Genomic DNA, 22,852 nt, shown 5'->3' with positions numbered 1-22,852 from the left:
TGTCTGTGTTTTGAAGGAACCAGTTCAAAGTTGAAAGCTTAACGTACCAACAGTTGTGTATAGCAGGGGTGGCCAACGGTAGCTCTCCAGATGTTTTTTGCCTACAACTCCCATCAGTCCCAGCCATTGGCCATGCTGGCTGGGGCTGATGAGAGTTGTAGGCAAAAAAAACATCCGGAGAGCTACCGTTGGCCACCCCTGACCTCTTCCACCTGTTTAGGCCTCCCTTGCTGAGATGCTATCTCATTATCGCCATCCTACTATTGCAGGGGTGGCCAGCAGTAGCTCTCCAGATGTTTTTTGCCTACAACTCCCATCAGCCCCAGCCATTGGTGTATAGGGTTGTCAACTCCTGCTTGAGAAATAACTGGGGATTTGGGGGGGGGGGCAGACTGGAGAAGGACTTCGGAAGACTACAATGCCATAGAGTCCACCTTCCAAAGCAGCCATTTGCTCCTGGAGAACTGATCTCTATTGTATCGAGACCAGTTGAGATTTCAGGAAATCTCCAGGCCCCACCTGGAGGTTGGCAATCCTATCATGACATTTTTCAGTTAGGACCCGCCAAAACATCACAACAGTCAGTGTGAGTGTCTTGAGTTCCTCAGAAATCCTTTTCAAAGGAAGAAGGGACAAAAAAGAAGGGAGAGCCAGTTTGGTGGAGTGGTTAAGTGTGCGGACTCTTATCTGGGAGAACCAGGTTTGATTCCCCACTCCTTCACTTGCACCTGCTAGCATGGCCTTGGGTCAGCCATAGCTCTGGCAGAGGTTGTCCTTGAAAGCGCAGCTGCTGTGAGAGCCCTCTCCAGCCCCACCCACCTCACAGGGTGTCTGTTGTGGGGGGGAGGAAGGTAAAGGAGATTGTGAGCCGCTCTGAGACTCTTCGGAGTGGAGGGCGGGATATAAATCCAATATCTTCTTCTTCTTCTGTATTTTTTAAAATAGTCGTTTCACAAGTTGTCGAAAGGGCATGAAGCCGGCAGTTAGTAAATGGCTGAAAAGGGAGACCGGGTAGGTTGAGATTGAGAGCCAGTTTGGTGTAGTGGTTAAGTGTGTGGACTCTTATCTGGGAGAACCGGGTTTGACTCCCCACTCCTCCACTTGCACCTGCTAGCATGGCCTTGGGTCAGCCATAGCTCTGGCAGAGGTTGTCCTCGAAAGGGCAGCTGCTGTGAGAGCCTTCTCCAGCCCCACCCACCTCACAGGGTGTCTGTTGTGGGGGAGGAAGGGAAAGGAGATTGTGAGCCGCTTTGAGACTCTTCAGAGTGGAGGGCGGGATATAAATCCAGTATCTTCATCTACCTTACAGGGTGTCTAGTCCCTCTTCCCAAAATATCCCCCAAGTTTCAAAACGATTGGACCAGGGGCTCCAATTGTATGAGTCCCAAAAGAAGGTGCCCCTATCCTTCATTATTTCTTATGGAAGGAAGTAAATGAAAAGGTGTGCTGTCCCTTTAAATGTGATGGCCAGAACGCCCTTTGGAGTTCAATGATGCTTGTCACAGCCTTGATCTTGGCTCCACCCCTAATGCCTCCTGGCTCCACCCCCAAAGTCTCCTGACTCCATCCCCAAAGTCCCCAGCTCTCCCTCCCCGCATTCCACCTCAAGAGAGGAGCCTAAGCCAATGGAGAAAATAGAGACTTAGCTGGTGGACCTCCTGATGGCATTTGGGTTTTTTGGCCACTGTGTGACGCAGAGTGTTGGACTGGATGGGCCATTGGCCTGATCCAACATGGCTTCTCTTATGTTCTTATGTGACAAAGAGTGTTGGACTGGATGGGCCATTGGCCTGATCCAACATGGCTTCTCTTATGTTCTTAGGTGACACAGAGTGTTGGACTGAATGGGCCATTGGCCTGATCCAACATGGCTTCTCTTATGTTGTTATGTGACACAGAGTGTTGGACTGGATTGGCCATTGGCCTGAAACAACAGGGCTTCTCTTATGTTCTTATGTGACACAGAGTGTTGGACTGAATGGGCCATTGGCCTGACCCAACAGGGCTTCTCTTATGTTCTTATGTGACTCAGAGTGTTGGACGGAATGGGCCATTGGCCTGATCCAACATGGCTTCTCTTATGTTCTTTTGTGACGCAGAGTGTTGGACTGGCTGGGCCATTGGCCTGATCCAACATGGCTTCTCTTATGTTCTTATGTTCTCTGTAGCTCCTGTACGATTGAGTTAGCCTGGCAAAGCAAGCTGTGGTGCAGAAGAAAGCACGCTGGCTTGTGAGCCCTATAGGAGTCCTCTGGGGTCTGATCAGTCCCAGGGGGTGCATGGTTGACATCCCTGCCATAGAGTCACCCTTCAGAGCAGCCACTTTCTCCTGGGTAACTGCCTTTTTCAACTGGAGGTCAGTTGTACTTCTGGGAGATCCCCAGGCCCCACTAGGAGTCTGGCAACCCTACCTGTGTGATAGGTTAGGCTGAGAAAGAAAGAGTTTGACCGGCCCACAGTTAACATGGGAAGAGCTTCAGGCGTTGGTCTGAAGCAAGAAAACAAAGTTGAACGTATGAAGCTGCCTTCTACTGAATTAGAGCCTTGGCCCATCAAAGTCAGTATTATCTACTCAGACTGGCAGTGGCTCTCCAGGGTCTCAAGCGGAGGTTTTCCATGCCTACTTACCTGGACTCTTTTTAGTTGGAGATGTTGGGGGTTGAACCTGGGACCTTCTGCTTACCAAGCAAATGCTCTACCACTGAGCCACCATCCCTCCCTTAAAGTTGCCTTCATTCTTTGTGAACATATGAAGCTGCCTTATACTGAATCAGACCCTCGGTCCATCAAAGTCATTATTGTCTTCTCAGACTTGGCAGAGGCTCTCCAGGGTGGAGTTTTTTTATGCCTACTTACCTGGACCCTTTTAGTTGGAGATGCCGGGGATTGAACTTGGGACCTTCTGCTTACCAAGCAGATGCTCTACCACTGAGCCACTGTCCCTCCCTTAAAGTTGCCTTCATTCTTTGTGAACCTATGAAGCTGCCTTATACTGAATCAGAGCCTTGGTCCATTGAAGTCAGTCTTATCTACTCAGACTTGGCAGTGGCTCTCAAGGGTCTCAAGCTGAGCTTTTTCATGCCTACTTGCCTGGGCCCTTTTTAGTTGGAGATGCCAGGGATTGAACCTGGGACCTTCTGCTTACCAAGCAGATGCTCTACCACTGAGCCACAGCCCCATTCATGGCTCTCCAGGGTCTCAAGCTGAGGTTTTTCACGCCTACTTGCCTGGATCCTTTTTAGTTGGAGATGCCGGGGATTGAACCTGGGACCTTCTGCTTCCGAAGCAGATGCTCTACCACTGAGCCACCATCCCTCCCCACAAGTTTGTGTCCGGGAGCATCTTTAAGACCAACGATGTTTAATTCTGGGTGCAAGCATTCATGCGTAGGAACCCTTCATATTGCCAGCAGTGACAACACTAAGATACTCCCGGAATGATATCCTTTTGGTCTTCAAGTCGCCGCTGGACTCAAACTTTGTTCTATGGGAAGAGCTGGACTCCCAAATTCGAGCAGCTGAAGGCCTATTCCAATCGCTAGCCTTTTCAAGAAGGCTTGCTTGGTTTCTTCCATCCGAGGGGGAAATTCTGCAGACTCACAGTATTCCGCCCGAGGGTCTGGACTCGATCCAAGCTTGCAAATACCACGTAAGTCAAGGAGTGCGAGAATGTCGACGCAAAAATCCCTCCCTCCCCCCCTCCTGTCCCCCAGCCAAGATCAGCAGCGGCCAAGTTCCATCCGGCTCGTATTAATTGCCCGGGCTCAAAGTTGGTCTTCCGCCTCCCAGTTGTATCTTTTAAGTTCTTCCTCGGGAGGCTGTAAGAAGTCAGAGGCTTTGGCTGATGTGGTACGACTGATCCCTCTATAATGAGGAAGTGGCACAGCGAACATGAAAGTCCAGTGCCCCGCTGGGTCCAGTTATGAACTAATCAACTAAGCCAAAGCCCCCTCCCCCCCTCCTAATTTCCCAGCGAGGATTTGGACCAATTCAACCTTCGGAGTTTTTGATTGTATCTGTTGCCAGAGCCTTGTTATTCAGGGTTTCTCAAAACAAAGCACTTCCCCCCTCCCCCAAATTCCTACCCGTCCGTTAATTCATAATTGCATCCACAATTTGGGCCATCATTAGAGAATCACAGGGTATCAAAGGTGCCGAGGAAGGAAAGGTCTCTGGAAATGAGTCAGCAAATGTCTAGAATCTCTGGAACCAAATGTTTTGCTCAATTTAAGCTTCTAGTCCTCATAGGCTTAGATAGGGATGCCAGCCTCCAGGTGGGAGCTAAAGTGGCCAGGTCGACTTGCCCTGCTGACGGTGAGTGGGAGGGAGGCAGCTTTCTGGGAGTCGGGTGGGCGGAGTGATGGCATCACTCAGAAGTGACATCATCAGGTGTAGCATTCTAGCAGGAGCTACTTTGCATATTAGAAGAAGAAGATGATGAAGATATTGGGTTTATATCCCACCCTCCACTCCGAAGAGTCTCAGAGCAGCTCACAATCTCCTTTACCTTTCCCCCCCCACAACAGACACCCTGTGAGGTAGATGAAGATATTGGATTTATATCCCGCCCTCCACTCCGAAGAGTCTCAGAGCGGCTCACAATCTCCTTTCCCTTCCTCCCCCACAACAGACACCCTGTGAGGTAGATGAAGATATTGGATTTATATCCCGCCCTCCACTCCGAAGAGTCTCAGAGCGGCTCACAATCTCCTTTCCCTTCCTCCCCCACAACAGACACCCTGTGAGGTAGATGAAGATATTGGATTTATATCCCACCCTCCACTCCGAAGAGTCTCAGAGCAGCTCACAATCTCCTTTACCTTTCCCCCCCCACAACAGACACCCTGTGAGGTAGATGAAGATATTGGATTTATATCCTGCCCTCCATACCAAAGAGTCTCAGAGCGGCTCCAAATCTCCTTTATCTTCCTCCCCCACAACAGACACCCTGTGAGGTAGATGAAGATATTGGATTTATATCCCGCCCTCCACTCCGAAGAGTCTCAGAGCGGCTCACAATCTCCTTTCCCTTCCTCCCCCACAACAGACACCCTGTGAGGTAGATGAAGATATTGGATTTATATCCCACCCTCCACTCCGAAGAGTCTCAGAGCAGCTCACAATCTCCTTTACCTTTCCCCCCCCACAACAGACACCCTGTGAGGTAGATGAAGATATTGGATTTATATCCTGCCCTCCATACCAAAGAGTCTCAGAGCGGCTCCAAATCTCTTTTATCTTCCTCCCCCACAACAGACACCCTGTGAGGTAGATGAAGATATTGGATTTATATCCCGCCCTCCACTCCGAAGAGTCTCAGAGTGGCTCACAATCTCTTTTACCTTCCTCCCCCACAACAGACACCCTGTGAGGTGGGTGGGGTGGAGAGGGCTCTCACAGCAGCTGCCCTTTCAAGGACAACCTCTGCCAGAGCTATGGCTGACCCAAGGCCACGCTAGCAGGTGCAAGTGGAGAAGTGGGGAGTCGAACCCGGTTCTCCCAGATAAGAGTCCGCACACTTCACCACTACTCCAAACTGGCTCTCCAACCACACACCCCTGATATAGCCAATCCTCCAAGAGCTTACAAGGCTCTTTTTTGTAAGCTCTTGGAGGATTGGCTACATCAGGGGTGTGTGGCCTAACATGCAAAGGAGCTTCTGCTAGAATTCCACGCACTGGACATCATCATGTTGGATGCTGTGGCATTTGGGTCAAAACTATAGAGGGGGGAAAAAACCTCTCCAGGATCCCTGGCAAAACAGACCTTAAGAAAAGTTCTTGTGGTCGTTTCTTTCATGCCCGGGGAAATGCTGCTCACTGCTTTGGATCAGGCAGCAATTTTTCTTCAACCCAGTTTGGCCAGGGAGCATGGAGAAGTTTTCTTAACCATTTTCTAGACTTCCAGGGGTCACTGGGGGCTGGGAAGGAGGTTAATTTCCTGCATTGTGCAGGGGGTGGACTAGATAACCCCAGAGGTCCCTTCTGACTCTATGATTCTAAACAGGCATGAAATTCTAGCAGGAGCTCCTTTGCATATTAGGCCATACCCCCCCGATGTAGCCAATTCTCCAAGAGCTTACAAAAAACAGCCTTGTAAGCTCTTGGAGGACTGACTACATCAGGGGTGTGTGGCCTAATATGCAAAGCAGCTCCTGCTAGAATTCTACCCCTGATTCTAAATGTCAAACTAAGATTTGGGAGAATCAGTTTCATCTTACATTTTGCCGTGGCTCACTGGCTGATCTCTGACCAGTCGCTGTCCCTCAGCCTAACCTACCGTTCTAACCCGACTGCTCAGCAAATTCATTGAATGCTCACGAGTTCTTGTATTGTGAGAAAGGGAGAAAAGGACTTCTTTCTCTACCTTCTCCATCCCATGCATAACTTTGCCAACCTCTATCATGTCACCCCGCAGTCGACATTTGTCCAAGCTAAAGAGCCCCAAGCGTTTGAACCTTTCTTCATAGTGAAAGTGTTCCATCCTTTTAATCATTCTAGTTGCCCTTTGCTGCACTTTCTCCAATACTATTTTTTGAGGTGCGGTGACCAGAATTGTATAAAATATTCCAAATGAGGCTGCACCATTGATTTATACAGGGTCATTATGATATTGGCTAATTTGTTTTCAGTTCCCTTTCTAATAGTTCCCAGCATAGCCATGGCCTTTTTTATTGCAATCGCACACTGTCTTGACATTTTCAGTGAGTTCTCTACCACGACCCCAAGATCTCTCTCTTGGTCTGTCTCCGCCAGTTCACACCCCATCAACTTGTATTTATAGTTAGTTAGGATTTTTGGCCCCAGTGTGCATTACTTTGCACTTGGGCACGTTGAACCTCCTTTCCCGTGTTGATGCCCACTCGCCCAGCCTCGACAGATCCCATTGGAGTGCCTCACAATCCTCTCTGGTTCTCACCACCCTGAACAATTTAGCGTCATCCACAAACTTAGCCACTTCACTGCTTACTCTCAACTCCAAATCATTAATGAACAAGTTAAAGAGCATGGGGCCCAGTATGGAGCCCTGCGGCACCCCACTGCTTACCACCGTCCACTGAGAAAATTGCCCTTTTATACTCACTCTCTGTTTCCTATAAATTAGCCAGTTTTTGATCCACAAGAGGACTTGTCCTTTTACTCCATGACTCTTGAGCTTACTAAAGAGCCTTTGATGAAGAACTTTATCAAAAGCTTTCTGGAAGTTAAGGTTAACAACATCTATTGGGTCCCCTTTGTCCGCATGTTTGTTCACCCCCCCAAAGAACGCTTAACAGGTTAGTGAGACAAGATCTTCCCTTACAGAACCCATGCTGAGTCTTCCTCAATAACTTTTGTTCATCAATGTGCCAACTAATTCTCTCTTCGATAATGGTTTCCACCGACTTTCCTGGTATTGAAGTCAGACTGACTGGCCTGTAATTTCCTGAATCTCCTCTGGAACCCTTTTTAAAGAGGGGAGTGACGTTTGCTACTGTCCAGTCCTCAAGAATTAATTCTGCCTTGTCTCTGTATTAGATGCATTTAGGCTTTTCAGCGACGCAAAGCAGCAGCAGGGCTTCCTGCACTCACCAGAGGCTGCCTGTTGCATCACTGCATGAGTCTGTGCACTCAGCGTGGTTTCTTCCAGTCAGAACAGGGGCTCATGAAGACTCATTTGGCACCTCCATGGATGGGTAACCCTTATTGGCTTGTTTAAAGAACCCAGGACTATGAGGAAACCTTTTAGGATGTCAAAACCTGTCTCCAATTATAATTTCAGAGGGAAAGTACCCTTCTAGTCATAGACATTTGGGAGCCACTGTGGCATTAGGAGATCCACTGATTTTAAAACATAATTTCTATGTTTGACTTTGCACATGACTCCTTTCTATGGGGCCTCCACAGAAACAAAGCCAAACGGCACTGGGAGGTTTCCGCTGACTCCTGTGCACCGTTTCCAAAACAGATCTGCAGTTTAATATTCTATCATTAACTTGTGATTAAACACTGGGATCTTGTCTAATCCAGGATTTAAAATAGGAATTGGTGCTCGGTGCCCTGGGATACACCAAGTTATATAGGCTGACTGTACTGTTCATTCTAAACGAGGGCCTCCATTCCATATTCAGCTCATAGCTCCAGCACGCTGCCTAAATTAGGGTTGCCAGACTCAAGTCAGGACATTTTGGGACTTTTGGGGGAGGAGCCTGAGGGAAGATGAGATTTGGAGTGGGGAGGGACATGACACCATCGAGTCCACCCTCACTAAAAAGCTTGCTTTTTTAATACTTTGGCTGGTTTTAACTGAGGCTGTTGATTTTTGAGGACTGCTTTGGAGAGGAAGAGGAGAAGGAGAAGAAGGAGGGAAAGAACATAAGAACATAAGAGAAGCCATGTTGGATCAGGCCAATGGCCCATCCAGTCCAACACTCTGTGTCACATAAGAACATAAGAGAAGCCATGTTGGATCACGCCAATGGCCCATCCAGTCCAACACTCTGTGTCACGTAAGAATATAAGAGAAGCCATGTTGGATCACGCCAATGGCCCATCCAGTCCAACACTCTTTGTCACATAAGAACATAAGAGAAGCCATGTTGGATCAGGCCAATGGCCCATTCAGTCCAACACTCTGTGTCACATAAGAACTTAAGAGAAGCCATGTTGGATCACGCCAATGGCCCATCCAGTCCAACACTCTTTGTCACATAAGAACATAAGAGAAGCCATGTTGGATCAGGCTAATGGCCCATCCAGTCCAACACTCTGTGTCACATAAGAACATAAAAGAAGCCATGTTGGATCAGGCCAATGGCTCATCCAGTTCAACACTCTGTGTAACGTAAGAACATAAGAGAAGCCATGTTGGATCAGGCTAATGGCCCATCCAGTCCAACACTCTGTGTCACATAAGAACATAAAAGAAGCCATGTTGGATCAGGCCAATGGCCCATCCAGTCCAACACTCTTTGTCACATAAGAACATAAGAGAAGCCATGTTGGATCAGGCTAATGGCCCATCCAGTCCAACACTCTGTGTCACATAAAAACATAAAAGAAGCCATGTTGGATCAGGCCAATGGCCCATCCAGTCCAACACTCTGTGTCACGTAAGAACATAAGAGAAGCCATGTTGGATCACGCCAATGGCCCATCCAGTCCAACACTCTTTGTCACATAAGAACATAAGAGAAGCCATGTTGGATCAGGCCAATGGCCCATTCAGTCCAACACTCTGTGTCACACAGTGGCCAATGTATGTGTGTGTGTGTGTGTGTATCTCTCTCTCGGCTTGGCTTCGCGAACGAAGATTTAAGAAGGGTTCAATAGTCCACGTTTGCTGCAGGCTCGCTGGTGGCTGACAAGACCAATGTGGGACAGGCAGGTCCGGCCACAGCGGCTGCAGGGAAAAGTCTGATTTAGGGTTGGTCCTGTAGCAGTGCGATTCTTCCTCAATCTCCTTTTGTCCTCAAGACCAGCTATGCGTGTGTTCTCAAAGGAAGAGACAGCCTGGTGGATGGTGTGCCTCCATGCTTTGCGATCTGAGGCTAGGTCAGACCACTGGTGATGGTTGATGTGACAGGTGCTAAGGGATTTCTTCAAGGAGTCCTTGTACCTCTTCTTTGGTGCCCCTCTATTTCGATGGCCGGTGGAGAGTTCGCCATACAGGGCAATCTTGGGAAGGCGGTGGTTTTCCATCCTAGAAATATGCCCTGCCCAGCGCAGCTGCGTCTTCAAAAGCAGTGCCTCGATGCTGGTAACCTCTGCCCGCTTGAGGACTTCAGTGTTGGTCACAAAGTCACTCCAGTGGATTTTGAGGATGGTGCGAAGGCAGCGCTGATGAAAGCGCTCAAGGAGTCGCAGGTGATGACGGTATAAAACCCACGATTCGGAGCCATAGATGAGGGTTGTCATCACAACCGCTTTGTAAACATTGATCTTTGTGCCTTTTTTCAGATGCTTGTTGCTCCACACTCTTTTGTGCAGTCGGCCAAATGCACGGTTTGCCTTTGCCAGCCTGTTGTCAATCTCCTTGTCGATCTTGGCATCTGAGGAGATGATGCACCCCAGGTAGCTGAACTGCTGGACTGTCTTCAGAACTGATTCACCCACAGTGATGCAGGGAGGGTGATAATCTTCCTGGGGTGCAGGCTGGTGGAGAACTTCTGTCTTCTTCAGACTAACTTCTAGGCCGAATAGCTTGGCAGCCTCTGCAAAGCAGGACGTCATATGCTGCAGAGCTGATACCGAGTGGGAGACGAGTGCAGCATCATCAGCAAACAGTAGCTCTCGGATGAGTTTTTCCATTGTCTTGGAGTGTGCCTTTAGTCGCCTCAGGTTGAACAGGCTGCCATCGGTGCGATAGCGGATGTAGACACCATCGTCCTCATCTAGATCTACTGCGGCTCTTTGAAGCATCATGCTAAAGAAGATCGTAAAGAGAGTTGGCGCGAGAACGCAGCCTTGCTTTACACCTGTGCCTATTGGGAAGGACTCCGAGAGGTCGTTGCAGTGTCTGACTTGGCCTCGCTGGTCTTCGTGTAGCTGGATGATCATGCTGAGGAACCTTGGGGGACATCCTAAACGTTCCAAGATTTGCCACAGGCCTTTCCTGCTAACGGTATCGAAAGCTTTGGTAAGGTCGACAAAAGTCACATACAGACCCTTGTTCTGTTCCCTGCATTTCTCTTGGAGCTGCCTGAGAACAAATACCATGTCGGTGGTGCTCCTGTTAGCTCTGAAGCCGCACTGGCTCTCTGGGAGGAGTTCTTCTGCAATGGTGGGCACCAATCTGTTCAGGAGTATTCTGGCAAGGATTTTGCCTGCGATGGAGAGCAGGGTTATCCCCCAGTAGTTGGAGCAGTCTGACTTTTCCCCTTTGTTCTTGTATAGGGTGATGATGATTGCATCGCGAAAGTCCTGTGGTAATTTGCCTTGTTCCCAGCAGGTGACAAGTACTTTGTGAAGTGAGCTATGTAGTACTGTGCCCCCATGCTTCCAGATCTCTGGTGGAATTCCATCAACTCCTGCTGCCTTGCCACTTTTCAGTTGCTTGATGGCTTTAACAGTCTCTTCTAGGGAGGGGATCTCATCCAACTCTGTTTTCACCGGTTGAAGTGGGGTGAGGTGGATTGCTGAATCTTGAACTACGTGGTTGGCACTGAAGAGAACCTGAAAATACTCCGACCACCGGTTCAGTATGGATGCCTTGTCTGTGAGGAGCACTTGGCCGTCTGCACTATGCAAGGGACTCTGAGCCTGATATGATGGACCATATACTGCCTTCAGGGCTTCGTAGAACCCTCTTAAATCACCAGTGTCTGCACACAGCTGGGTTCTCTCTGCAAGCTTGGTCCACCACTCGTTCTGAATGTCTCGAAGCTTGCGCTGGAGGTTGCTACATGCAGCGCGAAAGGTTGCTTTTTTCCCAGGACAGGAGGGCTGAGCAAGATGTGCTTGGTAGGCAGATCTCTTTTTTGCCAGTAATTCTTGGATCTCTTGATTGTTCTCATCAAACCAGTCCTTGTTCTTCCTTGTGGAGAACCCGAGGACTTCTTCAGAGATCTGCAGGACGGTAGTTTTTAGGTGTGTGTGTATATATATATATATACACAGACACACACACACAAAGAAGAAGAAGAGGAGGAGGAGGAGGAGGTGGAGGAGGAGGATTTAGCTCGAGAGAGTCAAAACTCCCTTTGTCAGATACCAAGGGACCATTGACTCTCAAAACTCATACCCCCCAAATCATGTCATTCTCTAAGGTGCTACAGGAATGGTATCTGCCTGCCCTCTGAAACTATCTTGAGACAGGAAAGCATCATTTGAAACCTTGAAAGAAGGGTAGAGGGAAGCATTCTCTCTCTTCTGGGGATCATCTGGCTGCAGAGAGTTAGTTTGGTGTAGTGGTTAAGTGTATGGACTCTTATCTGGGAGAACCGAGTTTGATTCCCCACTCCTCCACTTGCACCTGCTGGAATGGCATAGCTCTAATAGCCATAGCTCTAATAGAGAGCCAGTTTAGTGTAGTGGTTAAGTTTACAGACTCTTATCTGGGAGAACCGGGTTTGATTCCGCACTCCTCCACTTGCAGCTGCTGGAATGGCCTTGGGTCAGCCATAGTGGTGAAGTGCATGGACTCTTATCTGGGAGAACCGGGTTTGATTCCCCACTCCTCCACTTGCAGCTGCTGGAATGGCCTTGGGTCAGCCATAGCTCTGGCACAGTTGTCCTTAAAAGGGCAGCTTCTAGGAGAGCTCTCTCAACCCCACCTACCTGTTGTGGGGGAAGAAGATAAAGGAGATTGTAAGATGCTCTGATTCAGAGAGATGGGCGGGGTATAAATCTGCGTTCTTCTTCTTCGATGGATCATCTGGCTACAGTCAGTTTGTTTTGTCTTTTCTTTGCATATTTTGAGTCGATGTCAGCAATGATTTCAATATTCACTCTATTCCTTCCCCCACAATTCTCAGTTCAAGAGGCAGGACAGATGCCTGGAGGTGGGAAAACCCTTGTTAGGAGACGGCTGGCCCCGCCCTCCTCATTCCTTCCTTCAACCCATGGGCCTCAGGACATTCCGATGGCTCACGCACCAAAATCCATTTCTCTCCATTCTGTCATTCCGGCATTTATCATCACCTCATTCTTTCTGTTTCAAGCACCGTTCTGGGAATTGCATAACTTCTGTGCGAAACGCCGATTAAAAAAAAGGAAAGAAATCGCTCCAGAAAATATTCTGTTCTGTTCTTTTGTTTTAAGGAGGCCCACCGACCCTCGTCTGGAACACAGACAATGAAATGATAATTACGTTTGTGTTGGGACCGCGAAGACAGCTCTAATTTTTCATTTTTACAGCCTTTGAACACAAACACCTTGGAAGTTTATCACTATGCTGGAAGATGAAATACGGGGGGGGGGGGGGGGGGAAGTATTAGTTTCAGAGGGTAGCCATGTTGTTCTACATCAGAGAAGCAAAACCTAACTCAAATCTAGAAAGAATGCCAAGTGCTATACACAGAAACGTGTTTGAGTTAAGAGCTCCCAGGGTCAAGAATTAGTGCTGATGGAAATTATGAATAAGATGGCTATATGAACTATTGGTGGGCAGCCGTGTTGGTCTGAAGCGGTAGAACACTGTCAGTGTCCAGTAGCCCCTTTAAAATGAACAACTTTCAATTCGTTCTCCCATTCTGACATGTTACTGTTTTATTGGCTTCCCGCGCAAATGCCATCCAGACCGAATGTTCTTTCCATTTGTTCATTTCGCTACGCTGCCGTTGAATTTAGGGTTGCCAAGTCCAGTTCTAGAAATATCTGGGGACTTTGGGGATGGAGCCGGGAGAAATTAGGGCTGGGGCCAAGATCAAGGCTGTGAGAAGCTTCAATGAACTCCAAAGGGAGTTCTGGCCCTCACATTTAAAGGGACGGCACACCTTCTCAATGCCTTCCTTCCATAGGAAATAATGAAGGATAGGGGCACCTTCTTTTGGGGCTCATAGAATTGGACCCCCTGGTCCAATCTTTTTGAAACTTGGGGGGTATTTTGGGGAGAGGCACTAGACGTTATACTGAAAATTTGGTACCTCTATCCCAAAAAACAGGCCCCCCCAGAGCCCCAGATACCCGCAGATCAATTCTCCATGATTTTCTATGGGAATAAATCTCCATAAGGAATAATAAGAGTTCCCAGCAGACATTTCCCTCCCCTCCCCCCGCTTTCTGACGACCCTGAAGCGGGGGGAGGGTCTCCAAACCGGGCCATCCCCTGCCCCCACCTGGGGATTGGCAACCCTAGTTGAATTCTAACTCCGCACCGCTTTGCATTCTTCACCGCTACCCACCAGCTATAAGCAGCTTTACTTGCTGTACCCTATTCCGTTGTCTGATGAAGTGTGCACAGACACGGAAGCTTACGTTCTGAATGAAACAGGATTGGTCTTAAAGGTGCTACCGGTCTCCTACTTTGTTCTGCGTGAAATACCGATGAAGTGGATTGTTGTGTTCTTTCCAGTCGCCTCCTCCATTCTGTGGTGCCTTCATTGTAATCTGGGCTTTTTTTGTAGCAGGAGCTCCTTTGCATATAAGGCCACACACCCCTGATGTAGCCAATCCTCCAAGAGCTTGCAGGGCTCTTAGCACTGTACGTTCCAGGAGGATTGGCTACATTCAGGGGTCTGTGGCCTAATATGCAAAGGAGTTCCTGCTACAAAAAAAAAACCCTGCTTGTAATCCCTCTGTGATAACCGGCAGGGGGTGAGGGGATTTACTAAGAGTGGGAGGGAGGCCCACGCTACGTAGCTGAAGGGTCGCCAAGTCCAATTCGAGAAACTGGCTTCCCGCGCAAATGCCATACAGACCGAATGTTCTTTCCATTTGTTCATTTCGCTACGCTGCGAATTTAGGGTTGCCAAGTCCAATTCAAGAAATATCTGGGGACTTTGGGGGTGGAGCCAGGAGACTTTGGGGGTGGAGGCAGGAACAAGGGTGTGAGAAGCATAATTGAACTCCAAGGGAGTTCTGGCCATCACATTTAAAGGGACAGCAAACCTTTTAAATGCTTTCCCTCCGTTTGGAAATAATGAAGGTGCACCTTCTTATGGGGCTCATAGAATTGGACCCCCTGGTCCAATCGTTTTGAAACTTGGGGGGGTACTTTGGGGAGAGGCGCTAGATAGTATACTGAAAATTTGGTGCCTCTACCTCAAACAACAGCTCCCCCAGAGCCCCTGAAACCTCCAGATCAATTCCCCATTATACCCTATGAGAATCAATCTCCACATAGGGAATAATGAAGTGCTCAGCAGACGTTCCTCCCCTCCCTCCCCGCCCCTGCCCCCGTGTCTGGCGACTCTGAAGCGAGGGATTGGTCTCTCTATTCACGAGTTGCAGCCAACTTCTTCCAAGTAACACAGACATCTCATCCCAAGAGGAAGCCTCTAGAGGGGGAAAAATCACATGGTGGCTTTGGGGGCAGGGCTTCCCTCTGCCGGCCAGCTGACTGGGGGCGGGAAGGAGCCTGGGAAAGTGGAAGAACCGTGGCTGGGACCTGGGGATTGGCAAGCCCACATAGCTGGCGATGCCATCTCTTTTGTGACATCGTGCTGACGCTCTGGTATTTGGGCTTGACAGTAAGAACGGCATCCACTGTACAATTTTTGCCCAAATGCCGACGAGTCACGACGATGTCCCCGAGGTGATGCTGTCACTTCTGGTGCCTGCAGGAAGTGATGTCACCGTGCTACTGGTGATTTAGCCAAGGCCTCTCTCTTGCTCCTGGTAAGTCCCCCTGACGGCCAGCCTTAGACCTCCCTGGATGACCTGAAGGCTGTTTGGTAAAGGTGCCAACTCTGTATTGGGAAATTTGGGGATGAAGTCCAGGGAAGAGAGGGACCTCAGTGGGGTGTAATGCCATGCAGCCCAATCTGCAAAGTAGCCATTTGTTTCCAGAAGAACAGATCTCTCATTTCTGAAGATTAGCTGCAATTCTGTGAGACTCCTAGGCCTTACCCAGATGTTGCAGAGACAGTGTGGTGTAGTGGTGAAGTGTGCGGACTCTTATCTGGGAGAACCGGGTTTGATTCCCCATTCCTCCACTTGCAGCTGCTGGAATGGCCTTGGGTCAGCCATAGTGGTTAAATGAGCGGACTCTTATCTGGGAGAACCGGGCTTGATTCCCCATTTGTCCACTTGCAGCTGCTGGAATGGCCTTGGGTCAGGATAGTGGTGAAGTGAGCAGACTCTTTTCTGGAAGAACCGGGTTTGATTCCCCACTTCTCCACTTGCAGCTGCTGGGATGGCCTTGGGTCAGCCATAGTGGTTAAGTGAGGAGACTCTTATCTGGGAGAACCGGGTTTGATTCCCCCCTCCTCCACTTGCAGCTTCTGGAATGGCCTTGGGTCAGCCATAGTGGTTAAGTGAGCGGACTCTTATCTGGGAGAACTGGGTTTGATTCCCCACTCCTCCACTTGCAGCTGCTGGAATGGCCTTGGGTCAGCCATGGTGGTTAAGTGAGCGGACTCTTATCTGGGAGAACTGGGTTTGATTCCCCACTCCTCCACTTGCAGCTTCTGGAATGGCCTTGGGTCAGCCATAGTGGTTAAGTGAGCGGACTCTTATCTGGGAGAACTGGGTTTGATTCCCCACTCCTCCACTTGCAGCTGCTGGAATGGCCTTGGGTCAGCCATAGTGGTTAAGTGAGCGGACTCTTATCTGGGAGAACTGGGTTTGATTCCCCACTCCTCCACTTGCAGCTGCTGGAATGGCTTTGGGTCAGCCATAGTGGTTAAGTGAGCGGACTCTTATCTGGGAGAACCGGGTTTGATTCTCCCCTCCTCCACTTGCAGCTTCTGGAATGGCCTTGGGTCAGCCATAGTGCTTAAGTGAGTGTACTCTTATCTGGGAGAACCGGGTTTGACTCCCCACTCCTCCACTTGCACCTGCTAGCGTGATCTTGACTGTGTCCGGCAAGCCAAATTGTTAAGGCTGTTAATGCCCTTCATGCACTCTAAAGAAAATGTGATTGTTTCAGTCATAACGGGCCCTCTTGGCTGGTCTCATCCTTGTAAGACAACTAAGAGAGCCAGTTTGATGTAGTGGCTAGGTGCATGGGCTCTTCTCTGGTAGAACTGGGTTTGATTCCCCACTCCTCCTCCACATGCAGCTGCTGATGTGACCTTGAGTCAGTCACATGTTCTCTAGTCAGAACTGTCCTCTCAAGAACAGTTTCTGTCAGAGCTCTCCCGGACCCCCCTACCTCAGAGGGTGTCTGTTGTGGGGGAGGAAGCGAAAGAAGATTGTAAGCTGTTCTGAGACTCTGAGATTCAGAGAGAAGGGCCAGATATACAGTAAATCCAATACTACTACTTCTTCTTCTCCTCCTTCCAAAATGGAAGGGGCAAAGTCAAAAAGCAATATGTAAACATCGAGATCAATTAACCTCTCCAGGCCTCTGGAAAAGCCACTCTAAACATCCCAGACCAGGACTGCAAATGAAGAAATGACAGCTGTGTGGTCACCGGTGGAGGTGATTCCAGGAATCCTGCGCCTGACTTAGCTGTTTGTGGCTTGTGCGGTCGTGAGCAGCTTGCTTCGTCGTCTTTTTCTCAGCTTACTCATTGACGGAGCCAGGGGATTCTTTTATCTGCATCCTTGCGTTTGGTTTACAGGCGAGCCGCAACCAATTTGGGAAGGTTGCATGCCCCTGCCAGGCCTTCCTATCTTGAATTTGGCAGCCTTGATTCAAAGGCAAGTCCTTCGTGAGTGCCTGCTGCATCCCACTCCTTGCACTTACATAGAGCAGCGGTCCACAACCTTTTTGGCACCAGGGACCAGTTTTGTGGAAGACAATTTTTCAACGGACCGGTGCACGAGGGAGGGGGGGCATGATGGCTGTGGGATGACACAACTGTGCACTTTATTCTTAATGGTTTGTTTTAGTGCTGAAGTGAGTGGACTCTTATCTGGGAGAACCGGGTTTGATTCCCCACTCCTCCACTTGCAGCTGCTGGGATGGCCTTGGCTCACTCATAGCTCTAATAGAGAGCCAGTTTGGTGTAGTGCTGAAGTGAGTGGACTCTTATCTGGGAAAACCGGGTTTGATTCCCCACTCCTCCACTTGCAGCTGCTGGAATGGCCTTGGGTCAGCCATAGTGGTGAAGTGAGCAGACTCTTCTCTAGGAGAACCGGGTTTGATTCCCCCACTGCTCCACTTGCAGCTGGAATGGCCTTGGCTCAGCCATAGTGGTTAAGTGAGCGAACTCTTATCTGGGAGAACCAGGTTTGATTCCCCAGTCTTCCACTTGCAGCTGCTGGAATGGCCTTGGGTCAGCCATGGTGGTTAAGTGAGCAAACTCTCATCTGGGAGAACCGGGTTTGATTCCCCACTCCTCCACTTGCAGCTGCTGGAATGGCCTTGGGTCAGCCATAGTGGTTAAGTGTGCAGACTCTTATCTTGGAGAAGCAGATTTGATTCCCCACTCCTCCACTTGCAGCTGCTGGGATGGCCTTGGCTCACTCATAGCTCTAATAGAGAGGCAGTTTGGTGTAGTGGTGAAGTGTGCGGACTCTTATCTGGGAAAACCGGGTTTGATTCCCCACTCCTCCACTTGCAGCTGCTGGAATGGCCTTGGGTCAGCCATAGTGGTGAAGTGAGCAGACTCTTCTCTAGGAGAACCGGGTTTGATTCTCCCACTGCTCCACTTGCAGCTGGAATGGCCTTGGCTCAGCCATAGTGGTGAAGTGAGCGGACTCTTATCTAGGAGAACCGGGTTTGATTCCCCAGTCTTCCACTTGCAGCTGCTGGAATGGCCTTGGGTCAGCCATGGTGGTTAAGTGAGCAAACTCTCATCTGGGAGAACCGGGTTTGATTCCCCACTCCTCCACTTGCAGCTGCTGGAATGGCCTTGGGTCAGCCATGGTGGTTAAGAGCGTGGACTCTCTTCTGGGAGAACCGGGTTTGATTCCCAACTCCTCCACTTGCAGCTGCTGGGATGGCCTTGGGTCAGCCACAGTGGTTAAGTGAACGGACTCTTATCTGGGAGAACCGGGTTTGATTCCTCACTCCTCCACTTGCAGCTGCTGGAATGGCCTTGGGTCAGCCATAGCTCTGGCAGAACTGTCCTCGAAAGGGCAGCTGCTGTCAGTGCTCTCGCAGCCCCACCTACTTCACAGGGTTCCTGTTGTGGATGAGGAAGGTAAAGGAGATTGTGAGCCGCTCTGAGATTCAGATCTGAGGGCAAGGTATTATTATTATTATTATTACATTGTTATATATAATGAAATAATTATACGACTCGCAGCCCGGTTGCTAACAGGTTACGGACCTGTACCGATCCGCAGACCAGAGCTTGGGGACCCCTGGCAGAGAGAATCACATGGTTGCATACTCCCCTATATCAAATATGAAGACTGCGCCTAAACACAAGGGAACAAAATAGATAGACAATGGTAGCATCACCTCTCTGACATTTGAACTCCTCCCTCCATAAAGCTAAATGCAACGGTGCGTCTGAAGTGGCATCAAATCACAGCCAACTCACGGCAATCCCATGGGGTTCTCAAGGCAAGGGGGAAGAAGAGGTGGCTTGGTGTTGCCCTCCTCCTCAGTCTTCCTTGGTAGTCTCCCTTCCAAGACTTATGGTGACCCCAGCAAGGGGCTTTCAAGGCTAGCGAGAAGCAGAGGTGGTCTGCCATTGCCTTCCTCTGCAGAGCCTTCCGTGGTGGTCTCCCATACAAGACTTATGGTGTCCCCAGCCAAGAGGCTTTCAAGGCAAGTGAGAAGCAGAGGTGGTCTGCCATTGCCTTCCTCTGCAGAGCCTTCCGTGGTGGTCTCCCATACAAGACTTATGGTGTCCCCAGCCAAGAGGCTTTCAAGGCAAGTGAGAAGCAGAGGTGGTCTGCCATTGCCTTCCTCTGCAGAGCCTTCCGTGGTGGTCTCCCATACAAGACTTATGGTGTCCCCAGCCAAGAGGCTTTCAAGGCAAGTGAGAAGCAGAGGTGGTCTGCCATTGCCTTCCTCTGTAGAGCCTTCCTTGGTGGTCTCCCATACAAGACTTATGGTGTCCCCAGCCAAGAGGCTTTCAAGGCAAGTGAGAAGCAGAGGTGGTCTGCCATTGCCTTCCTCTGTAGAGCCTTCCGTGGTGGTCTCCCATACAAGACTTATGGTGTCCCCAGCCAAGAGGCTTTCATGGCAAGTGAGAAGCAGAGGTGGTCTGCCATTGCCTTCCTCTGTAGAGCCTTCCTTGGTGGTCTCCCATACAAGACTTATGGTGTCCCCAGCCAAGAGGCTTTCATGGCAAGTGAGAAGCAGAGGTGGTCTTCCATTGCCTTCCTCTGCAGAGCCTTCCTTGGTGGTCTCCCATACAAGACATGGTGTCCCCAGCCAAGAGGCTTTCATGGCAAGTGAGAAGCAGAGGTGGTTGGCCATTGCCTTCCTCTGGAAAATATTCCTCGCTGGTCTCCCTACAAGCCTTATGGTGACCACAGCAGGAGGCTCTCAGATATAGCCATTGCTTTCCTCTAAAGAGTGTTCCTCAAGTGATCCCCCATCCAAGTACTGATGCTGCTCAGTTTCTAGTCCTCGTGACCTCAGCAAGGGGGTTTCAAGGCAAGCGAGAAGCAGAGGTGGTGTGCCATTGCCTTCCTCTGCAGAGTGTTCCTCAGTGGTCCCCCGTCCATGTACCAACCTTAGTTTCCTTACCAACCTTAACAGATACCCTATGAGGTAGTTTGAGTTGAGAGAACTCTTTGATAACTGTTCTTGAGAGAACAGCTCTGAGTGAACAGACCTAAGGTCACCCAGTTGGCTGTATATGAAGGAGGAGTGGGGAATCAAACCCGGTTCTCCCAGATAAGAGTCTACGCACTTAACCACTACACCAAACCGGCTCTCTATTAGAGCTATAGCTGAGCCAAGGCAATTCCAGCAAGTGCAAGTGGGGAATCAAACCCAGTTCTCCCAGATAAGAGTCCGCGCACTTAACCATGACACCAAACTGGCTCTCACCATCCCAATAACTTATCCAGGTAAGTTCATGAAGCAAATTATACAGTGCAGTCCATCACCAGGGCAGAAAAGCCCTCTTGGATATTTCAGTTTTGCACGGTTTGTGGACGGCCACAAGAGTGGGAGTTTTCCGGACCTCCTCAGGCAAACCATTCAAAGGGAGGAGCCACAAAGAAGAAAGCACATATATGAGTGATTGCCGGGGCTTTTTTTTGTAGCAAAAACTCCTTTATATATTAGGCCACATCCCCCTGATGTAGCCAATTCTCCTGGAGCTTACAATAGACTCCGTACGAAGAGCCCTGTAAGCTCTTGAAGGATTGGCTACATCAGGGATGCGTGGCCTAATGTGCAAAGGAGATCCTGCTACAAAAAAAGTTCCTGCTACAAGATTATGCATGGGATGGAGAAAATAGGGAAAGAAGTACTTTTCTCCCTTTCTCACAATACAAGAACTCGTGGGCACTCAATGAAATTGCTGAGCAGTCAGGTTAAAACGGATAAAAGGAAGTACTTATTCACCCAAAGGGTGATTAACATGTGGAATTCACTGCCACAGGAGGTGGTGGCGGCTAAAAGCATAGCCAGCTTTAAGAGAGGATTGGATAAAAATATGGAGCAGAGATCCATCAGTGGCTATTAGCCACAGTGTATATATATATATATATTATATTATCGCAAAGCATGGAGACACACCATCCACCAGGCTGTCTCTTCCTTTGAGAACGCACGCATAGCTGGTCTTGAGGACAAAAGGAGATTGAGGAAGAATCGCACTGCTACAGCACCAACCCTAAATCAGACTCTTCCCTGCAGCCACTGTGGCCGGACCTGCCTGTCCCGCATTGGTCTTGTCAGCCACCAGCGAGCCTGCAGCAGACATGGACTATTGCACCCTTCTTAAATCTTCGTTCGCGAAGCCAAGCCGAGATTATATTATATATATATAATATATATAATATAATATATATTAGCCACTGTGTGACACAGAGTGTTGGACTGGATGGGCCATTGGCCTGATCCAACATGGCCTCTCTTATGTTCTTATGTGACTCAGAATGTTGGACTGGAGGGGCCACTGGCTTGATCCAACATGGCTTCTCTTATGTTCTTACGTGACACAGAGTGTTGGACTGGATGGGCCATTGGCCTGATCCAACAGGGCTTCTCTTATCTTCTTACGTGACACAGAGTGTTGGACTGGATGGGCCATTGGCCTGATCCAACAGGGCTTCTCTTATCTTCTTATGTGACACAGAGTGTTGGACTGGAGGGGCCACTGGCTTGATCCAACATGGCTTCTCTTATGTTCTTATGTGACACAGACTGTTGGACTGGATGGGCCACTGGCCTGATCCAACAGGGCTTCTCTTATGTTCTTATGTTAAAAGCCCCGACACACCCCTGATGTAGCCAATCCTCCTGGAGCTTACAGTAGGCCCCGTACGAAGAGCCCTGCAAGCCTTTGAAGGATTGGCTACATCAGGGGTATGTGGCCTAATATGCAAAGGAATTCCTGCTACAAGAAAAGCCCTGGCGGTCGGTGATTTTTCCCACGTGCAGATTGGCGGATGTAGAAGCCGCTGCCGGTAACTTAAAAATATGGAGTAACTGAATTGTATAAAGGCAGATCCAGGTGGGCCGCTGTGTTGGTCTGAAGCAGCAGAACAGCTATGGAGTCCTTTGGCACCGTTAAGACCCACAAAAGTTTATTTGAGGTATGAACCTTCATGTATTTGAAGGAGCGTGCAAGCACCCAAAAGCTCATACCATGAACAAACTTTCATTGGTCTAAAAAGTGCAAAAGGACTCAAAATCTGTTGGATTATATGAAAACATACTTTCCCCTGCCCTCCTCCCCCCCCCCCCCCCTTCTACTAAAGGCTGCAATTTTGGGGCAATACCATCACATGTGCATTGAATTCACATCACAACGGAGACGTACTCAGCAGCTCTCTGTGACCCTTTTCCACTTATATAAGAAATCTTACTGTCATTTTCTTTAATATTCAGACAAGGAGATAAGCCAGATCCTTGAGCGCAAATGAAGTGCCAAGCTGAGTGAAAGACTGTAATGCTGAACAGCCCGTCCCTGAAATTAATTCCAGAAGCTCTGTGCTGTGTAAAGGATGTACAGTTTGCAAATATATGAACTGGAAACAGCAGTGAGAAAAATGGGTGAAATAGAAAGAAGGCTTGCAGAAATCCCAAACTAAAGGAAAGTCACTCACCCCAAATTCTGTCCCTGCCAAGGTGCTTAAGCACATCAGAAGAGCCCTGCTGAATCAGACCAGGCAGGGTCCACCAGGTCCAGCATCCTATCTTACACAGCAGCCAGCCAGTTCCTCTGGAGGGCCAACAACAGGGCA

The 22,852-nt window shown here is 49.2% G+C and overlaps 2 non-coding genes across 2 annotated transcripts; both read right to left on the bottom strand.

The window, feature by feature from the left end:
- Positions 1 to 3,106: 3,106 nt before the first annotated feature.
- On the bottom strand, positions 3,107 to 3,178 carry TRNAT-GGU (transfer RNA threonine (anticodon GGU)). Its single transcript has one exon. It is a non-coding gene; the product is annotated as a tRNA-Thr (tRNA).
- A 65-nt stretch (positions 3,179 to 3,243) lies between these two features.
- On the bottom strand, positions 3,244 to 3,318 carry TRNAP-CGG (transfer RNA proline (anticodon CGG)). Its single transcript has one exon. It is a non-coding gene; the product is annotated as a tRNA-Pro (tRNA).
- Positions 3,319 to 22,852: the final 19,534 nt, after the last annotated feature.

The sequence above is a fragment of the Heteronotia binoei genome, chromosome 10 (genome assembly GCF_032191835.1).
Source record: "Heteronotia binoei isolate CCM8104 ecotype False Entrance Well chromosome 10, APGP_CSIRO_Hbin_v1, whole genome shotgun sequence".
NCBI classification, from domain to species: domain Eukaryota; kingdom Metazoa; phylum Chordata; class Lepidosauria; order Squamata; family Gekkonidae; genus Heteronotia; species Heteronotia binoei.
The sequence above is the reverse complement of the archived record's forward strand: the minus strand, read 5'-3'. Positions and strand labels throughout refer to the sequence as shown.